The sequence below is a fragment of the Palaemon carinicauda genome, chromosome 22 (assembly GCF_036898095.1).
Source record: "Palaemon carinicauda isolate YSFRI2023 chromosome 22, ASM3689809v2, whole genome shotgun sequence".
NCBI lineage: Eukaryota > Metazoa > Arthropoda > Malacostraca > Decapoda > Palaemonidae > Palaemon > Palaemon carinicauda.
This window is the reverse complement of record NC_090746.1, coordinates 109,135,172-109,155,193: the sequence shown is the minus strand read 5'-3', so window position 1 is coordinate 109,155,193 and position 20,022 is coordinate 109,135,172. Positions and strand designations below refer to the sequence as shown.

At 34.8% G+C, this 20,022-nt stretch overlaps 3 long non-coding RNA genes across 5 annotated transcripts in view; 2 read left to right on the top strand and 1 right to left on the bottom strand.

Annotated features, from left to right (window-relative positions):
• Positions 1-20,022, top strand: part of LOC137616678 (uncharacterized) — a 279,052-nt gene that overhangs the window by 116,271 nt on the left and 142,759 nt on the right. The window lies entirely within an intron of this gene.
• On the bottom strand, positions 14,094-15,631 carry LOC137616235 (uncharacterized). 2 transcript variants are annotated; one of them, XR_011039359.1, is made up of 3 exons: positions 15,539-15,631; positions 15,271-15,335; positions 14,094-14,327 (listed from the first exon to the last, which is right to left on the bottom strand). It is a non-coding gene; the product is annotated as an uncharacterized lncRNA (long non-coding RNA). The 2 variants fall into 2 exon arrangements; XR_011039358.1 differs by having other exon boundaries at positions 15,520-15,626.
• On the top strand, positions 15,679-17,375 carry LOC137616236 (uncharacterized). The gene is made up of 3 exons (XR_011039360.1): positions 15,679-16,182; positions 16,449-16,544; positions 17,093-17,375. It is a non-coding gene; the product is annotated as an uncharacterized lncRNA (long non-coding RNA).

The following is a 20,022-nucleotide window of genomic DNA, read 5'->3' as shown; positions in this document are numbered from 1 at the left end:
CTGTTTCATATTTTCTTTCACCAAGTCAACACCATTATCATAAGCATTAAATAAAGCGAATAAAATATCTCTATAAAGGGACTCGGCTAAGCATAAAATAACAATTGTTTTCAGAATTTATCAGAAGTCCATTCCGGCATTGACATTTCATTTTCATTGCATGTATTCTTTTGTTTAACGATCTCAGAAGTTTCGTCAATCGGATTGCAATTACAGTTTTCAAAGAAACCAAAGGAATTTTTATAGACTGATAACCATGTGTTATTATTTATATGCCATTCTCCTGTCATTCTATAAGTATACAATACTTCTAACTCTTTCTTTCTCTCGATTTTATAATTCTGGTATATTTGTACATGTACAATTATATGCGCGTATGTATATAAATGTGCATATATACATATATTATACATACATAATTATATATATGCATATATATATATTTATATTGTACAAGTATATAACATCAATAAGAATATATATATATATATATATATATACATACACATACATACATATACATACATATATATGCATATATATGTATATTATATAAATATATACATATATATATATATATATATATGTGTGTGTGTGTGTGTGTGTGTGGTTGTGTGTGTGCACTGATCCAATATATCATTTGTAGTGGGTAATCTATCTGCGTTGATGTTCCTTGACAGTTTAAAGGTCTACTCGTCAAGGTTAGAAAAAAATTATGATTGAATTTCTACAACAATTTACTTTTTATTGAAAATTTAAATTGCATTTGTTATAGAGCAGATTGAAACTTGGAATGATTTTGGTCCTTCGAATAAATTGTTTCAAACGTAGAATTCTGGAAATTGCTGAAGATAACCATCTGGTTTCACTGATATCATACGTATTTCTATAGTGGCTCGAACATATACGCAATATTTACAAATTCACAATCCCTATTACCTTCGCCAACGAAGTTAGGAACAGGTTATGTTTTCTCCCATGTTTGTCTGTTGTTTGTGAACAACTTCCTGGCCACAATGTTACTCATAGAGTAGTGAAACTTGCAGGGATTAATTGTTACGTTGAGACGTGGACACGATTAAATTTTGAAAGTCTTAGGTCAAAGGTCAAGGTCAAGATCGAGCAAAAGGTTGACCAAATGAACCCTAATATTTACGCCAAGTTTTTCACATGGTTGTCCCACAGACTTCAAATACACCTACGGTCTAAATTGATTCTGGGAAAAGCAGGCTGGTTTCGAGAATTAAGCTGCCGTGGTGGAGGTCTGCAATCACATAGTGCTTTTTTAGTTCTTATATAGACGTGGATATTACATGGGGAAATGGAGGATACCAGAATCCAGATAAAGAAAAATGGATTTTCCTTTCTCCTTGTAACCCGCCATGCTGCTTTTATGACCAAAGGGTGTTTTGTATTAATTGATCGATTATGTGTACCCTGACAACATCGCTGTCAATCACAATATCAAGAGATAGTTGAGGAAATGTATAAGTATCGTTCATTCATCAGTTTTTATACGTATTTGTATATTGAGCGTTCTGTATTTCTCATTGGCTTTTATGGAATTATGTCTATTTTATTTTTTACTATAATAGAACTATTTCTTAGAGCTACTTGAGCTATGGAAAATTCACATGTGTAAAGTGGTTACCATTAGAAATAATGTAGATTTGGACCTATACTCATCTGCGCGCTATTTGTACAGAATATTACCTCCTTCTTCTTCTTTGTCTGCATCTTTTCCCACTTTTATGTAGGGTCGATGTTTCTGGCCAGCGTTCTCCATCTACCTGTCCCAAACTTCATCACCGGTTAATCCCTTTCATTGAAGATCATCCTTGATACAGTCCATTCACCTTCGCTTTGGTCTCCCTCTCCTTCTCGTTCCCTGTACCTCCATTTCGATCACTCTCCTCCCAATATACTGTTCATCTCGTCTCATGAAATGACCATACCACCTCAGTCTATTTTTTGGATCTATATGATAGTTCTCTAACTCCTGTTGTACAGAAAATTACCATTTTCGACTTTTTGAACACGAATATATAACTCTTTCAAGTTATTTTATATCATAACGAAATAGATAACCACCATTGTAACGTAATATATATTTAAGAATGACAGCGGAAAAGTGGCTTATCTTGAAATAACAAACTGTTATGAATACCATCCTGATATTAACTTACTCGCCCGTGAAAGGAAATTGCCTCTTTAATGAAAGAATTGAGGGGGAAAATGAAATGATGCGAGGTACAAAAATTAACTCATCCTAAAGTAACTTTGCTGTAAATATTGAAGGCAGCAAGTAATCTAGGTAAGTGAAATAACCTTTTCGCGAAGCATCGTTCAGTAAATTATCCCTGAGGGCAAATAGTACTTTTATTCAAGGAGGTAATAAGGGAAATTTAATATTGGCAATATTGAAAATCGAAGCTTCCTTAAAGAAAAAAAAGTTATGATAAAAAATCTTATGATATAGCGCCAGTTTTTTAGGGGCAAATTTTTATCTTAACTAGATGGGAGAAGAAAGCGAGGTCTTCCTTATTAGATAATTCGCCGTTAAAAAATACTCATATTCACAGGAAAGTTTACAATGACTTTCAGGAAGATGGAATAAAAAATATACAAGCATACATAACCTGTCATTAATGGCAGGGGCAAGAGACGGTGACAATGCCGTAGCTGGCATGACAATGCCCTAGAGACTGTCCATATATACATATGATCAGCGCCCAAGCCCCCTCTATCCCAAGCTAGGGCCAAGGAGGGGCCAGGGAATGGCTGCTAATGACTCGACAGGTAGAGCTCTGGGCTCCCCAAAACCTACCATCCTTAGCTCACAGGGATGGTGAGGTTGCAGGCACTACATGAAACTATCGGCAGATTACCAGGCACTAATGTTTCCTAAAGGCCACAACATTAAGATTTTTTTTATTATGCTATGAGGATGAAACCAAACTTTGATTACAATTAAAATGAGGATGGATATTAGTAGAATTTTTAGTTATGAAAACTTCATCATTTACTATTTTATTCCTTTCAACTGGTGGTTAGTCAGTCGTTCTAATAACATAATGAATTACAATTAAATGAAAATACTATATATCGTTGGATTCATTTCTTGAAGTCCCATTCAGGTATCAACTTTTAAGTTTTCAATTTTCATTTGTTTATTTTCTTGTTGGTAATTATCTATCTTTAGGTTATCTATCTGATGTATATTTTATTTTCCTAACTTTTTTCTTGTTTTATTAATGTCTAAAAATAGAACATATGGCTATTTAATTCAAGGTGGTCTTTATGTCTTGCATCATTGGAATGTGTTTACCAGAAAGAAGAAACAGCTGTTTTATACAAAAAGTAAAATAGAATCAAAAATAAATATTTCAATCAATCGCTACATCGAAGTAAGATGCCAATTTCGCAGAATTTAGAAAAGCACAAAGGCTTACATAAAACTTCATTCTGTGAGTGCAGAGAGAGAGAGAGAGAGGAGAGAGAGAGAGAGAGAGAGAGCCCTTGCCTTTCGAAATGAATTAGAAATTCCTTTCATAATGACTACAGTTTATCTTCAGTGACTCACCTCGAAGGAAATGGGGCTATATCTATGAGAGAGAGAGGAGAGAGAGAGAGAGAGAGAGAGAGAGAGAGAGTCCCCTTGCCTTTCGAAATAAATTAGAAATTCCTTTCATAATGACTACAGCTTATCTTCAGTGAAACTTGACCTCGAAGGAAATGGGGTTATATCTATGAGAGAGAGAGAGAGAGAGAGAGAGAGAGAGAGAGAGAGAGCCCTTGCCTTTAGAAATGAATTAGAAATTCCTTTCATAATGACTACAGTTTATCTTCAGTGACTCACCTCAAAGGAAATGGGGCTATATCTATGAGAGAGAGAGAGAGAGAGAGAGAGAGAGAGAGAGTGTGTGTGTGCGCCCTTGCCTTTCGAAATAAATTAGAAATTCCTTTCATAATGACTACAGCCTATCTTCAGTGAAACTTGACCTCGAAGGAAATGGGGTTATATCTATGAGAGAGAGAGAGAGAGAGAGAGAGAGAGAGAGACCATGCCTTTTTAAATAAATTAAAAATTCCTTTCATAATAACTACAGCTTATCTTCAGTTAAACTTGACCTCGAAGGAAATGAGGTTATATCTATGAGAGAGAGAGAGAGAGAGAGAGAGAGAGAAGAGGAGAAATCGAAGCATTTGATATATAAAAAGGAATATGTTCAGTCTCCAAAGAGAGCGGGCTGCTCTTTGTGTTATAATATTATCATTTCTCATATAACAGCTTACTTTATGTCTTTAGAACTACCTTACTTCCATTTTACTTGGGGAGTATAAGAAATAAGTAGATAAGTAGGGAATATCTTTACTCTCGAATGAATATCTTACGAATAGTTATATCGCGAATGAATGGGAATAATCTTGCCAATGCCCAACCATTTGCATTCACATGACGGTATATCATACATTTACAATCATTAACGTCTGATATATGTCTCATTCTCTCTCTCTCTCTCTCTCTCTCTCTCTCTCTCAGCTGCTATCCTAAACGTTAGATATCATTCTGGTATTTGAAATGAAGCTTTGGCCAACAGAGAGAGAGAGAGAGAGAGAGAGAGAGAGAGAGAGACTTTATATAACTTCATTCGATATGTTTCGGAATTACTTTGATGTTCTTACGAGAGAGAGAGAGAGAGAGAGAGAGAGAGAGAGAGTTATGAAAATAATCGTAAACTATGATTGTGGGTGAATTTTCTTATATAGATTTTTGAGTGTCATCGGTTTTTGGGGGGTGAGGGGGGAGTTGGGAAACAAACACGATTTAAATGCCAAACCCTGCATCCTTCCGCTCATAGATTGATGGGGGGGGGGGGGGGGCAAGGCTTTTATCTCCTCTTCGGATTTGAAGGGATTTTGGTGAATATCGCATCGATAAATATTTGTAAATCCTGAAGTTTAATACGTACCATGAATACGTCCCATGTGGGTGTTTCATTGCTAGAGTTCGAGATATTTTTTTTAGTAAATTTCTAAAGAATTTTAAATGAATGATATTGTGTGTGTGTATATATATATATATATATAATAGTATATTGATTTAAAAGCTCAATATAGAGACGACTGGCGAAATTAACAGAGGCCCTTTGCATCAGTAGGCGTAGAAGATGATGATTTTGATGATATATATATATATATATATATGTATGTAGATATATACACTATATATATATATATATATATATCTATATCGTCATGAACATCAACCGTTACTAGTCCACTACCGAACAGTCTGCTGATGCCAGTCCACGTCCACATACTTTCTTAGTTCGTCAATTCATAGTCTTTTCTTCTCTCTTCCTCTGCTTATTTTATAATCTATAGGGCCCCAGTCTGTTATATATATATATTTGTGTATGTATATATATATATATATATTATATATACCTATAAAACTTAATACATCTATATATAAAAACACCCGAAGCAATTAAAAGAACACATGAAATATCAAAGAAATTATTTTCTACACTCGATTATATTTATTATGGAATGCATCTCAGGTACAATCGTATACAAATCAATTCTTAGATGTATCATTTGGTGTTCATAAAGTTTAAAGCATCAAAGAATAAAACGTAAAACTTCATGCAAAGACAACCAATACGTTTTGGAGAAAGTCGAACGTTTGCGAACGTTTGGTAAGTAATGGACTGTGGATCTAATCTGACACCGGAGTGGTTCAGCTCTAACATAACAGGACTTGGAAAAGGGACCAGTGTAGCAGAAGTAAAAAGAGAGAGAGAGAGAGAGAGTAGAGAGAGAGAGAGAGAGAGAGCAGCATGTATTCAATATTAACTGAAGGTTCCCCATAAAGAATAAACTGATTGAAACTAAATTAGGTTTATGAACATGATTTTGTTTATACTTTTTAGTTTTCTAAGGTCATCTCTCTCACCAACTTTCATTCTCGGTATTATTATTATTATTATCATTATTATTATTACATGCTAAGTTACAACCATGGTTGGAATAGCAGGATGCTATATGCCCAATGGCTCCATCATGGAAAAATAGCTCATTGATGAAAGGAAACAAATTAAACTACAAGAGAAATAATAAAAAAAAATTAAATGAAATATTTTATGAACAGTAACCTCATTAAATTAGATCTTTCATATACAAGCTATAATAAGTTGAAAAACAAGAGGAAGAGAAGTAAAATATTGCTTTCAAATGTACCCTCAAGCAAGAGAACTCCAACCCAAGACAGTGGAATGCCATGGTACAGAGTCAATGTCCCCTAAAAACAAACACCTTCATAAATTTATCCTGAAATTCCAGGTTGTGTTTCTTCATCTGCATTGTGTTGAAATTTCATATCTGGGGAAGCTTGCCTTATCATTTTTCATGAAATATGCTGTTAACATTGTAACTTATATACAAACTCGTCTATTAGTTCGTGCCCTGTTTATCGTAAGTTCCCCTTTTATATCATGAATCTTTCATGATATATTGCCTTAAAATGGCTCAACTAAACAACTAACTATTGCAAGGTTGATATGAAGACAAATATTCTACTAAAGTCATGAGTTTCATTTTACTAATGTGATATAAATTTTTCTTGCTTTAAATTGATTAGCTAGTTTTCATGGCTACTTTCAAAACACGTTTTTATTACGTTATTACTCGTACATGCTTTTAGTGGTTTAAAAAATAGAAGATAGAACATGAACGTTTATGTAAAAGGATCATGAACATGGAGGTGGAGGGAAGGCCAGAGGGGGAAGGCCAAGGAAGGATCAGGTGGAGAGATAAATTATTGAATAACATGAAGGAGAAGGCGTCTAATAAAACAGGATGTTCAGGACAGAGGAAGATGGAGAAGGCTGACAGAAATAGCGACCCAATATAGAAATGGAAAAAGCTAAAGGCAAAAAAGGAGTGGTTTAATAAATACGAGCTTGTTTATGCAAAAAAGAAAAAAAAATATCTCCATAGGCAATGCTGAAAGTATTGCGTGGTTTCCTTAATTCGTGTCTTTGTATAGGATAACTGGAAGGGTGACCAATTTCCCTGCCACTTTTCCTTGCATGTCTTAATCTATTCACAGTCTTCCTTCTGCGTGATCTGTATCTCGAGAAGAGGTGATTGAGAAGGCGAACTGTACTTCTTTAGAAGTTTTAATGTTTATAATCCTAATCCGGTAGAGTATAAAGATGCTGAACTCTGCAGTGGGGTTATTTAAAATGATTCATTTAGTTAAACTGCATATCTAGTTCAAGAATTCAAGTCTGTAAAATTAATATCTTATTAAGACAAAAGTATTCTTTTACCCTAATTGGAACGACATATTACAGATGAATCATACATTTTATACTTTGAAATAGATTTAATTTTATTTTCTTATTCCTTGTTTTAGATTTATTTACCTTCCAAGGATGTACCACTAACCCATATTCGAGATTTTACAACACCCGCTCTTCTCTCTCTCTCTCTCTCTCTCTCTCTCTCTCTCTCTCTCTCTCTCTCTCTCTCTCTCTCTCTCCGCATGGATTCATCTTCTTCACAGCTGATTTCCATTCAATCTGGACTAGCCCTGTGGCAGATTTAGAACCTTTAACACGTTAGCTGGAGCATTTTCAATCTTTTCACGTAAGCCTTATCTGACCTCACCTGCTTCATGCACGGCTTCGTTCGTTTAAAAAAGAAAAAAAAATCTAGAATAGTGGAGATTCTTTGCTGTTTCGACTTGGATTATTTGTTTTCTATATCAGACTGATAGATTTCTAAATAATTATATACATTCATGCAAAGCTCTTACGTGTACATACATGTTTATACACAAATAAACACACACACACACACACACACACACACACACATATAATATATATATATATATATATATATATATATATATATTCCTAGTTTGTAATTTGGTCATGGAATGCTCTTCTTATAATCCACAGTGTTGTGGAGAAAGCAATTGTTTGTAGCATGAAGGCTGATTGCAACCGAGCTAATTTTATGTTTATTTTCAACCTTAAACAAATGGTAGTTGGTGTGCCATTTTATATATTGTTAGAGAGTTTCCCACCAAAAGAGTCTTTGTTGGTGTAAGCAATAGTGACTACAGAAATGTTATATCTGATATTCCTCAGGGCAGTGTTCTTGGCCGTTTACTTTTCATGTACAGTCTACTCGTAAATATGTTTTATGGTTTGGCGTTGAAAAGAAGCTTTGTAAAGAAGCTGTTTTTTGCAGGTTATGCTCTTTTTTTTATCTATTACATCTGAATATAAACCTATGGTTTCTGGACCCCTTAACAGAGCTCTAGATAAAGTATGCAGGATGAAGTTAAAGCCCAAGAAAACTAAACATATGAATATTAGTAGCTAAAGGACAGAGGATCATCCCCTTTTGGTGACAATGTTTCTTTAATTACCCGAGGGCCATTAAAATCATAGGTGTGATATTGATTGTAAATCCACTTTAAAAATAAAGAAAAAAAAAAGTGTGGCCTGTTACTTCTTGAACTACAGAAAAAAAATGATTTGTTGAAAAAGTGGTTCAAGATATTTGGTGACGTCGTTATCACAAGGAAATGTTTTTTTTTTTTTTTTTTTTTTTTTATTCTACCATATTTTGAATGCTGTTCTCATGCCTGGTCATCCGAAATTGGCTACCATCTTAATTTGTTCGAAAAAAAAAAATTTATGGTATATTAAATTGTTTATACCTGAGCTGAATATTTTTTTCTGACACGATCATTCAATCAGATCTTTGTTCAAGCTGTGTAAGATTATTCATGATTTTCACATTGATCTGCATTCAGATCTTCCTGGTCTCTATCAACCTCTGTACTAAATAAGGTATGCAGTTAATTCTGTTAGTCTTATGTTTTTCTTTCATGAGGCTCAATACTTCACATTATTCTAGACGTCCCACTCATGCTGTGACCAAATTTAGGAATGGACCTCCCAATCTTTTTTTTTTTTTTTTTTTTTTTTTTTTTTAATAACAAAATACAATATTTACACTTTGTCAATTAAATAGTTGAACACAGGAATTCCTTTGTAACAAGTTTCTTCAATTTTTCCTTATACAAAATTGACGCAAACCATCTCACATAATTTAATCTTTCTCTAAGAAAACCAAGAGTATAATTTTCACTAAGTTTCTGAATACGGCTTATCCATATGCTATACACATAATTACAAATTAGAAGAACTGCTGTGTTCCTATCTTTTTTACATTTAGTTTTAATGCCTAACATCAATAATTTGATCCATTCCTTACCTTCTACAAAACACAAAACCTCAAATTTACTCTTAAACCATTGAAATCATTGAATCAGTGGAACCACAGAAGGTCAAATTTTGTGCAAATGCCATACTGCTAGTTATTTATCTTGATATAAAGTTGGAAAAATCTCTGACGGAGAGGGCCCTGATGGATTGATTTCAAGCCTAAGAGCAGATTCTTGTATTCGACAGGTATATGTACTGTGGACTCGAAATGAGCTTATATATCTCTTGATAGTTCGATTGGTAAACTCGTCCATGCAGGCATTGTATCGGATCAGGGCATAGGATCGAATCCTTGCTCAGGTAGAAGCATTTATCATAAATGAATTTTCTGTGGATTTATATTCCAAAAGGTAGAATTCGATATGAAATGCCATTGTGGTTGATATTTACATTGATTAAAATCACGAGTATTAGCGATACATATTCTATATTATATATTCATTTGCAGAGATCATCGGCATCCTTGTCTTGTAGGTGGCTTTTTTTATCCTGCGCTCTCTCTCTCTCTCTCTCTCTCTCTCTCTCTCTCTCTCTCTCTCTCTCTCTCTCTCTCTCTCTCTCTCTCTCTCACAGTAATCTTTCAGAATCGGCTTTTTTATATTTCACGATTGAATTAGGAAGACCGTACCCGTTACTGGTAAGAGAAAACATTGTTATATATATAATGGATTATTTTAACCTACGAGTATATTGGTCCATGAAACAGCTTTACTGACATGCAAATATTTACCATGGAAATGATGATAAGGTTTATTTTATAATTGATTTACACTCTGAAACGTCCTTATTAACAAACAAATTCGCAGGTAGATGACGCAACGCAGTTAGGCGTTGGCGAAGACACAGAAATGTGACCTTTTTCTTTTTCATTATTCGATTTCTCGATGTTGATTACAAGAACATTTAATTACACCTTAGGCATGCACCATTTGGGATATAACTATTACTCTCGAAATTATTTGAATGTGTAATGAATAATGATATTCTCTATTCAGAAAATTCTATTTGGCAGCGCTGTCCCAAAATCGTCCCACTAACCGTAACTATGCTGATGGTTGTTACCCTGGTCACTTGCACAGGGACATGACTTACCATCCATGTGTTCTGATAGAGAATGGAATTTATAAACATTTTCATAAGCAAATTCAGGTTGCTTCGCATAGCGTATGAAAAATTCACACCATTATCTGATAAAAATGTTCATTTCTAATAAGGAAACGATCGTTGGACAATTTACCAACTACCAATTCTCTAGCCTCTACCTTCCCAGCTCACTTTTTCGACCCACGTGGTCGTCAAATAATTGACTATATTAGTTGGGAAAAGGTGCCTCTCATGCCATCTGTTGACGGCAAAGTAAAACTCGATATGATGTAAGAGGGGTGGGGGTGGGGGGCTGAGAACTCCGCGTTTTGCCTTATGGAATGTAACAATAATTGTATTCTATGTAGTTTTCACTAACAACACATATCATACCATGGAACATATTAATTGTATATTGGTTTCATAAAAAGGTAAATTAGAATTAGATCAAATAACTGTGTAGTTACCTGATTGTTTCACCGATTTCAGTACACGTGGCATATCTGGCGACCAACCCCCGACCCCCAAATGTAATGGAACTAACGATTGTTTGCTGAGAAAATATTTCTGTGACATTTATTGAGAAATTTGTAATTTCCTGAGAATCGAGTTTTGGCCAGACAACAACGAACATCAAGTTCACTTGCATCAGTTTTGTGCAATTTTAGACCCAAATAGTAACAGAAATGAAGTAATGAAAATTATAATGAGTGGATGATGGGGATGATTAGCAATTTAGTAATTTCTGCTAAGGCCATCTATTGGCCATTAAAAGAAATGATGTGTAGAGCTATTTAATCCTTGCATTCTGGACCCTTTCATGAAGTCATTTTGGCTTAGAGATAGCCTAAAAATGGCCTACTTAATTGGAACTGAATATAATTTATACCTGCCACACATATTTCTACATACTTATTAATCTATCACCATTTTTCAATTGGATAGAATTATTCACATGAATGGGATAAGGGACGGGACGTGTGCTCCCATCTTTTGACAAGAAGTAGAAACACCCAGATTCTATTCAAATTTGAAGAAATGTGTGATTACTAAAAGATACTCGCATGGTAGTTTTTTTTTCAATTAATGCATTAAAAATTCATAATTCCAGCAATACCAGTTTCATTTTAGGCCCTAAGTTATGGTAATTATATGTAAAATACAGATACTATGTATTACAAAAATATATAGAGCAGATCCCCATATTCTAAAAGCAAAGAGTTGGAACTCAGCCATAGAATTAGAAACCCCAAATTTAACCCAAATGTATTCATGTCCGCAGCAAATATGTTGGTGGCTAGTCATAAGGTCAATTATAGATATCAATGCTCTCTAAAGTGTGCCTTGTTACATATACCAGGGACGTAGAAGCGTTTTTATGGGTGGTGGCTAAATTTTGAAAAGGCACTGACTGTGGGGGATCCGGGGCGGGGAGGGGGGGGGTTCCCAAGATTTTTTTTTCTGTTTTTATATAAACAAGGAAACACCCTTGGATGCGACTTCCTGTCATCTGACGATAGATTGGAATGACAACAAAATAATATTTTTTGAACGATTTTTATGTAACCAAATACAATTTGAACACATTGAATATAATGAAATACTTGAGTTTACCAAAAACATACTAACGATGTTGATTCCTTGTTATAAACTCATTTCCAATATCGAGGGTAATATAAACCTCATATACCTAGCTATACTTTATTTTATACCTTATTTATTTACAGTGTCATATGTATATCAGTTTGTATCGTATATACGTTTTAAAGTTGTCTCCATAAACACTCCATTATGGCTTCATTATATTTTTTTTATATATATATATATTTTTTTTTTGCTTAATAAACGTTACACTTTCACATTAGCCCTACCATGTTTTCCCTTCATGAAACATTGTTTGAAGGGATTAAATTTTCATGATGTACAATAAGTCTTCATACTATAAAGAGAGAGAGAGAGAGAGAGAGAGAGAGAGAGAGAGAGAGAGAGAGAGAGAGAGAGAGAGAGAGAGAGAGAGAGAGAATGGCTGTTCCTCAGTACCAGATTTATCTCCAGACAAATTTTCGTTATATTCGGTGTAGTTGCTTCCGTGTAATTTTGATAATGAAGGTCTTGTATCTCTATCAGTGAGGAATGTTAGATGTAAAAAAACTCAGTGGTATAAGCATCCTCACTCCCTGTTCCGACTTTTGTCAGTTTCCTTTTCTTGAAATCACGCCAAAATTGGTCAAGTTAAGGCCCTTGCACACGAGGGCAAATGCACGGCGGGCAGAAGCTGTTACAAATTTTGTTGTGCGGGTGACGATCACGAGTATGTGACGTCATAGACGAAGAAACCACGGGCAACCCATTGAAATAACAGTGCCCGTTCAGGCGCTGTTAGGGCGCCTGACCATCATTTGACAACTCTGTACTCTGACCTATGCCTGGTGTCCGGCCAAAGTCAAACGTTCGCCTGCCTGTGCCAGTCTGATCTGGTAACACAGTTTCAAAGTAAGAATTACGGGAAAATCAAGAGTGCCAGCCCTGTATTTACCCCGCGGGTGCAAAGGGCTTGAAGTGCTGGTTTTTTTTTTAGGTCACCCATCATAACTGAAGTACCATGTTTCCTTATCTCTGCAGTAAGTGCTTCTAATTTGATTATCCCTTTAACTATTCAATGTTTGCGTTCCAGAAACATGGATTTTCACGATAAAGCGTTCCAGAAACATGGATTTTCACGATAAAGTTTAATCGACGTACATGTTAAGTGGTTGTGCATGTCAAGTGGTTTTGCACAATTAATAGGAGCAGCCATCGCAAGTCTTTTTATTCAAATTGTTTGGGAAACCATTAAGGGGATATACTAGGTTACCATGTGCCTGGCAAGGTCTGAGCTAGACCCAATGGGCACAGACTGGCGATTTCAGTCATCTGGCGTTCGGGCAAGTGTCAATGATGTGTTATCAGACATGCCCGTTGATTAGGCCTGCTAGTCTGGACAAACCTTAAAGTTATCTCAAACATAACAGGAATTCCAACTAAAGCCATCATCTATATACTATATTAAACATTCAATGTTTAAGACTTCCCAATTTGATTCCTACAGATTCCAGGAGATATCAGAATGTTTGATATACCATAGGTTACACTCTAAGGACACAAACACACTAAAGGTAGTATAGACTTCACTACTTACCGACGTAGGATAATTAGCCAGTTTTTCACCCGTAATTCAAAGCAACAAACTATAATAAATTTAAAGGCCTGGCTAAGAAAGAATTTTCTAAACTAACCTCTACTCTCTCTTCTTTTGGCATTTAATAAAAAAAAAAAAAAAAAATTCAAAGCAAACTTTACCATTGTGCCTCGTTTGCCAAAGTTAGATTTTAATATCACCCTTCGGAGCCTCTACTTGCATCATGGTTTAATTTGAAGAATTTCATACCAGTAACCTGTGTAATAAAATTCTGACCTTGCGACATTACATGATTGCAGATCTAAGTCGCTACAGAGTAAAATTTCATAAAGGAATATAGTTTTAAACTAAAAGAGGACCTCCAACCATTTTCAATTCACAGATATTTGAAAAACTTTAAATTCTGACCGTACATAATTATAATTAGAAAAAAGGATTAAAAATATTTGAAAAACATTTATCGATTTATTCAAAGGTAAATCTATTTCCCACTCGAACCACCGCTCCCAGTAATTTTTTAAATATCTCAAGTTCTTCATGTACCAACTTCATAGGAGCGAGTAAGTAGAGACTCCAATTAATGCAGGTAGTGAATCTCTAAGAAATCCAAGCAAATATGCATTCCGAAGTATTTTCCCGATATCTTAAAGACTGCTGTCTTATTTATTCATCACAGATCACCAGAAAGTCCAAGAAACTATGGCGTTTTGAAGTCAGATATTCAAATGTTGAAGCTCTACCAACATCACCTGTCAAGAAAAACAAAACATTGCATATTAGAAAAATTATTATGCCTATCTATAATCAATTTTGTTGTAAGGAGGGGGGGGGCACAAACTGAATTAAAAATAAGTAAAACACCGAAGATTTAGTTCATGAAGTATTTTAAAGTTAAAGCAATACAACACCCATTACACATTTCTAGTTTCATTATAGATTATATATCCAAACAATACTAAAAAGCTCAATTTTAAAAGGCTTAAAAATACAAAATTTGCTTTATGCTATCAACCATCATTGCAAAATTTAAATCTATATAAAAATCGGAAAGTTCATAGCCTACAACAATCTGGTTTCTAATCCCAACTGCAAATACTAGGTTGAACGTTCAACAATTCTTTGAAAAAGCCAAGACTAGATTTAGTTATAAATCATAACCAGTATTATTAATAAAATAAAAGTTACTAAAATTGGAATTCAGGCAACTACTTGCCAAAAAGTTCCAACTTTTGTAAAGTCTGATTATTGCACAACCGGAATTTAATAAAGAAACTAATGCTATAAAGCTGACCCAACTACGTAGTCGCTAAACTTACGAGCCATACGTCCTGGGTCCTAACTAGAATATCGAAGTAAAATCTTTACTTTGCAATTAAGATAGATGCTAAAATGGTAGCCAACAAGAAAAGTCTCAGCTTATATAATTTTTGTTAGTCATCTGGCTCATATCCCAACCTGAAGTAACGTTAAAGTCTCCATGCAAGAAGATAGACTTCTCACATCCTAACTGGGAAGTAGCGTAAAGTCGAAATAAAGAAGTAATTTTTGAGAAATTGAAATTAAAGTCTGCCATACACAGTAAATCTACCACACTCAAGGGCTCCGCCACTGGTAGCAGAGGGTAAAACTTGCACCAAGTGGTGAAGTTTAAAATCAAATAGTAAACCAAGTCAAGAGAAGAAAGGTTCCTACCTGATTGAACAGCAACATTCGTAGTACTACGAAGAAATTTTCAAACTGCAGTAAGTTGTCAAAACCTGGAAAAAAGTAAAATTGAGCTCAGGGAATGAAGTAGAAAATCTTTCAATGAGGCTACGATTTTAATGCAATATTTTAAAAGTTCAATAGTCAGTGTTAAGAGGTTTTAAGTATAGTTTAGTGAATAGAAAAGATACACCAAAACCAATTTCTCAAAGAAACTAAATTACAAAAAAAAGTGACCTGAATCAACCCAAAATACCATAACGAAATCCTTTGACGTCAACGTGAAACGTCCTCACCAAAGTTTTACCACATACCACTACCGAACTAATATACCAACAGAAATTTCTAGTACAGGTTATTCCAACGAAAACTCCAGACACACCCGATTTACGAACTAAGGACTATAAAGCCTGGAAGTCACCTTTTTTATGCAGGAAACCTCATGCTTTCCTTACTTCACTCTTAATGTTTTCTTCTATAGTGTATCTATTCGTTGCGTTTTCTATCACGCACTCTTCCTGTCCTAGCGTTCATTTGTCTATGAACAGGGTAATTCTCGTGTTTATGATGATGTTCTTATTAGAATTATCAATCGCCCATATTCACATCATTTTACGTAACATTCTATCGATATTGAAAGTGCAAAAATCATACCAGCTACTTTACGCATTGCTGCCATCTGTTGGCCATTCGACAAACAATCTAACGGTCCTTTAAGAAAGAGTGACTCCAAGAATTCATAGTCCTTAGCTCGTGAATTGGGAATGTCTGAATCTTTCGTTGGAATAACCTATCTATTTGCATTTCAGTCATTATATTAAACCATTAGTTGAATATAAGTTAATTTATAGTGGGGATGTAAAGTTGCTATGTTCGGCGAGCAATTTTATGGTTTCCATGGTAAGCGAGTATGGCGTATATAAATTTAAAATTTCGTATATAATGTGAAATCATGTTCCTTTTTATTGAAGAATTGGTACTTCGGGTTTTCTCTCGACATCTTGAGTAGTTTTTGTATTAATTTTGTCAATGGTCTGTAAATTATGTTAGTCTCTAGATTTTACCAATGACCTTTGACATTTTTATTGCTTTGACTTTTCATTGAAAGGATATACAAACTTATAAAACTTTATTTAGAGCTCATATATGAAATTTACAAATTTCAGGGTTGACAATTTTTCACTCTCAAAACTTCCTCGCAGTACCAGAAATTGCAGCCGATGTTTATTGTTGGTAAATATATTTTTACTTTATATTAAGAGGTGATTGTTACTTATATATGTATTTATAAAACACTTTGTGCAAGCTTATCCTCCCCCATTCAGGGGCGGCGCCCCTGGATGTGGCGGAGGATATCCCCTTGGTGTATGTCAGACTTGGTCTGACATACACCAAGGGGGGCTTGCACTGTTCCTTAGTTTTAAGTTTTTCTTAGATTTAAGTTTGCATGGTAAGTGACTTTTTATTTAAACTCCTGAGTTTTACAGTTAGGATATTGAACATTTTACTTATTACTTTAATAAACTTAAACCTGAAATCTTAAGGGGAGGTTTTTAAGTTATTGGGATTTTTTAAGGCCATTAAGTTGCGGATCCCTTAAAGCTTTAACTTTCATTTAGATAAACTATATAATAAATCTGTTGGGCTTGACAAGTCTTCTCGTATTCTGATTTCATATAAGCTTCAAATCGGATACCATTCTTTTAATTCAGTTTGTGCCATCTTAGTCATTGGTTTCATAGGTTTTGAGTTAATTTTTGTTTTGGCCTTTTTTTTCCAGCATTCTTTTGACATTTTTTTTTCTTGGCAGGCAATTTTGGTATAGAGCTTCAGCTGCTGTTTCATATAACTTCGAAATACCTTAATTTCTTTGAATTCCTGGTAATTAACAAAAAATAAAAAATCGGCCGATGTTGTAAGGACCTTTACGAAACTGCTTCGAAATGCTATATTTGCTGGGAAATGCAAGAGCTTCATTAACTACTTTTATTTTGCAGCCTTAATTGCTTGCTCTTTTGGCAAGTTTGTCATCGGAAGTTTCTACAGGAAACTTTGAAATATAGTTTGAATAAATTATGTTAATTTGAATAAATTTTTAAAGTTTCTTCTTTGTTGATTTGTTATGGATTGAACCAGAATTTCTGATTTCCAATATTTGTGAATTGGAGGATTAAAGTAAATTATCAGGCCCTTACATCTCGTGAATTCAGTGGAGAGCTGTATACCATGTAAAGGATTATGCAATGTTAAGTTATGGCAAACTGGGGTTAATCTCCAATAACTCTTTCGGTTGCGAAGTCGTTGCTTGATCAGATTATTGGTTTAAAATGTCTTACATTGAGGCAGAGGCATGAACAATGTAAAGGCCACTAAATGTTAATTGAAAATCCTTTGCAAGTTAGGCACACTGGTATTTTGTGTTTGCTTTGATTTCGGTGATCCAGGAACAAAAATATGTACTTTAAAGAACTTTAACTTTATTATATTTTCTGAATTTCAAAATGGGAAATTTTTCAAGTTTTTAATGTCAATCCGAATAGTTTTTTCTTTTCTTTCTTAAACCGAGATGAATGGAGATTTTTCCTTGGCCAATATAATTTTATATTGGAAGTGATGCCTTTAACCTATTTATCACACTAGATGAACCATCCCTGAGGGCCTCTTATAACTGCGTTTACATTATGAAACTCAAGTTTCCCCAAGGCAGGACTGATAGGATTTACATCCTTGAAAGGCCTGTGTGAAATAAACAATGCTGTAGAATATAAACTGAATTATACCGTGACAAATAATTATAGTATCTAAAACTGATAAGATTTACAAACTACACAATTTCTTGGGTTGATATACACAATTACACATATATACGCACGCGCACACTTGTATGTATATATAAGGAGTGAATTATAGGGTAAATATTAAGATTTACTTATTCAGTTTCTTATGCCACATTGTGTTATTGTGTCCAACAAACCTGAAGTTTCTCCTACCGGCTATTATTATAATTATTAAATGCTAAGCTACAACCCTAGTTGGAAAAGCAGGATGCTATAAGCCCAGGGGCTCCAACAGGGAAAATAGCCCAGTGAGGAAAGGAAGCAAGGAAAAATTAAATATTTTAAGAATAGTAACATTAAAATATTTCCCATATAAACTATAAAAACTTTAACAAAACAAGAGGAAGAGAAACTAGCGCTAGTGTGCCCGAGTGTTCCTTAGTTTATTGTTCCATTTTGCATATGGAATAAGTTATGCAAATGCATTTCTGCATTGACTGGGGCAAATTAACATGCCAGTCATGAATATGATGGGAAAACCCTCTCGGTACATCAAACTGCCTAGTCACAAACCATGGCAAATACTCAAATTATGATTTTTAATGGTAGCAAATACACCGTAAAAGTTTCGGTCAACTTGCATAACACTTGATTAAATTTACTCAACCTTTCAAGGAGGTAAAGTCTATAAATCCTGCTTTTGGAAAACTCTTGTTTCTTTAATTTTAGTTTTAAAGAAGCCTTCAGGGCTGGTTCATCAAGCTGAATAAGTTGGTTACTCCAGTGACTAAACAAATCATGAAATGTTAATGAGAATTATAACAAATCCAACATATCACATCTATCAGTTAATAACAAATATAACAGGTTACAAAAAAGGTGGAGTGATGTCCATAACAAACGCGACATTCTTGTTTTCCAGATAGTAAGCAGCAAACTGCTGTTGATAAAGAATTCGCTCTGCCGTATATTGTGATCTCTGTGAATACTGAACTTAGACATTTGAAATATTGGGCCCCTTTTCGATAGGATCACCTTCCTCATTGCAATAAAATCGTGAGTTAATGATTTCATGTTCATGAAAGTCTTTATTTTATGGATTCATTCCAAGCTTTAATGGTACATAATCTTTTTATTGTTTAATAAACCAGAAACATTTCAGCTGCTGAGAATATGAACGGAATGAAGTAATTGCTAACAAATGCTTTGATGGCTAATAAAATAGAAGGGATATGCCAGACAGACAAAGTAAATCAAGGTTGCGAGAAGAGAGAGAATAATCGCTTGGGAGAAAAGTGGAGACAAGAAAAAGACGCGAAACTATTTTTTACATGAATATATTTTCTTTTAGCAAAAATATCCAGACACGGGTTCAAGTCCCGCTCAAGGTCGATAGTTTCCTGTAGTGTCTGCAACCTCACCATCCTTGTAAGCTAATGATGTGGTGTTCTGGAGAGCCTATAGGTCTACCTGCTGAGTCGTCTGCAGCCATTGCCTGTCCCTCACTGGTCCTAGCTTGGGTGGAGAGGGGTCTTGGGCTCTGATCATATGTATACGTGGTCAGTCTCATTGTCCTGCTAACCAGGGCATTTGCAGCATCCCTTGTCTCTGTCATTCATTAGCGGGCTTTTAAGTGGCTTGCACCGACCATGTCTACAAAGCGCCTATGAAAGTGTTTCATGATTACAAACAATATGTCTCTTGCACGAAGGTTAGTGAGGAACATTTTCCTGGTGGCTGGAAGCTCTAGCTGGATGCAGCATTGTCGTTGGATGGATATATGAATTTAGATTGACCTCCATAAAAGGGAACCACGGGCTCTAGGCAATTACTAGCAGCCTGTAAATGGAATGTTGATGTGAAAGAGGTAAGGTTATATAGAAAGGGTGATGAAGGAATGTAGTGAGGGCAAGCACCATGACGACCGTAGCAGGAGTCCGAAGCTCAGTAGAGGCTCCCTAAA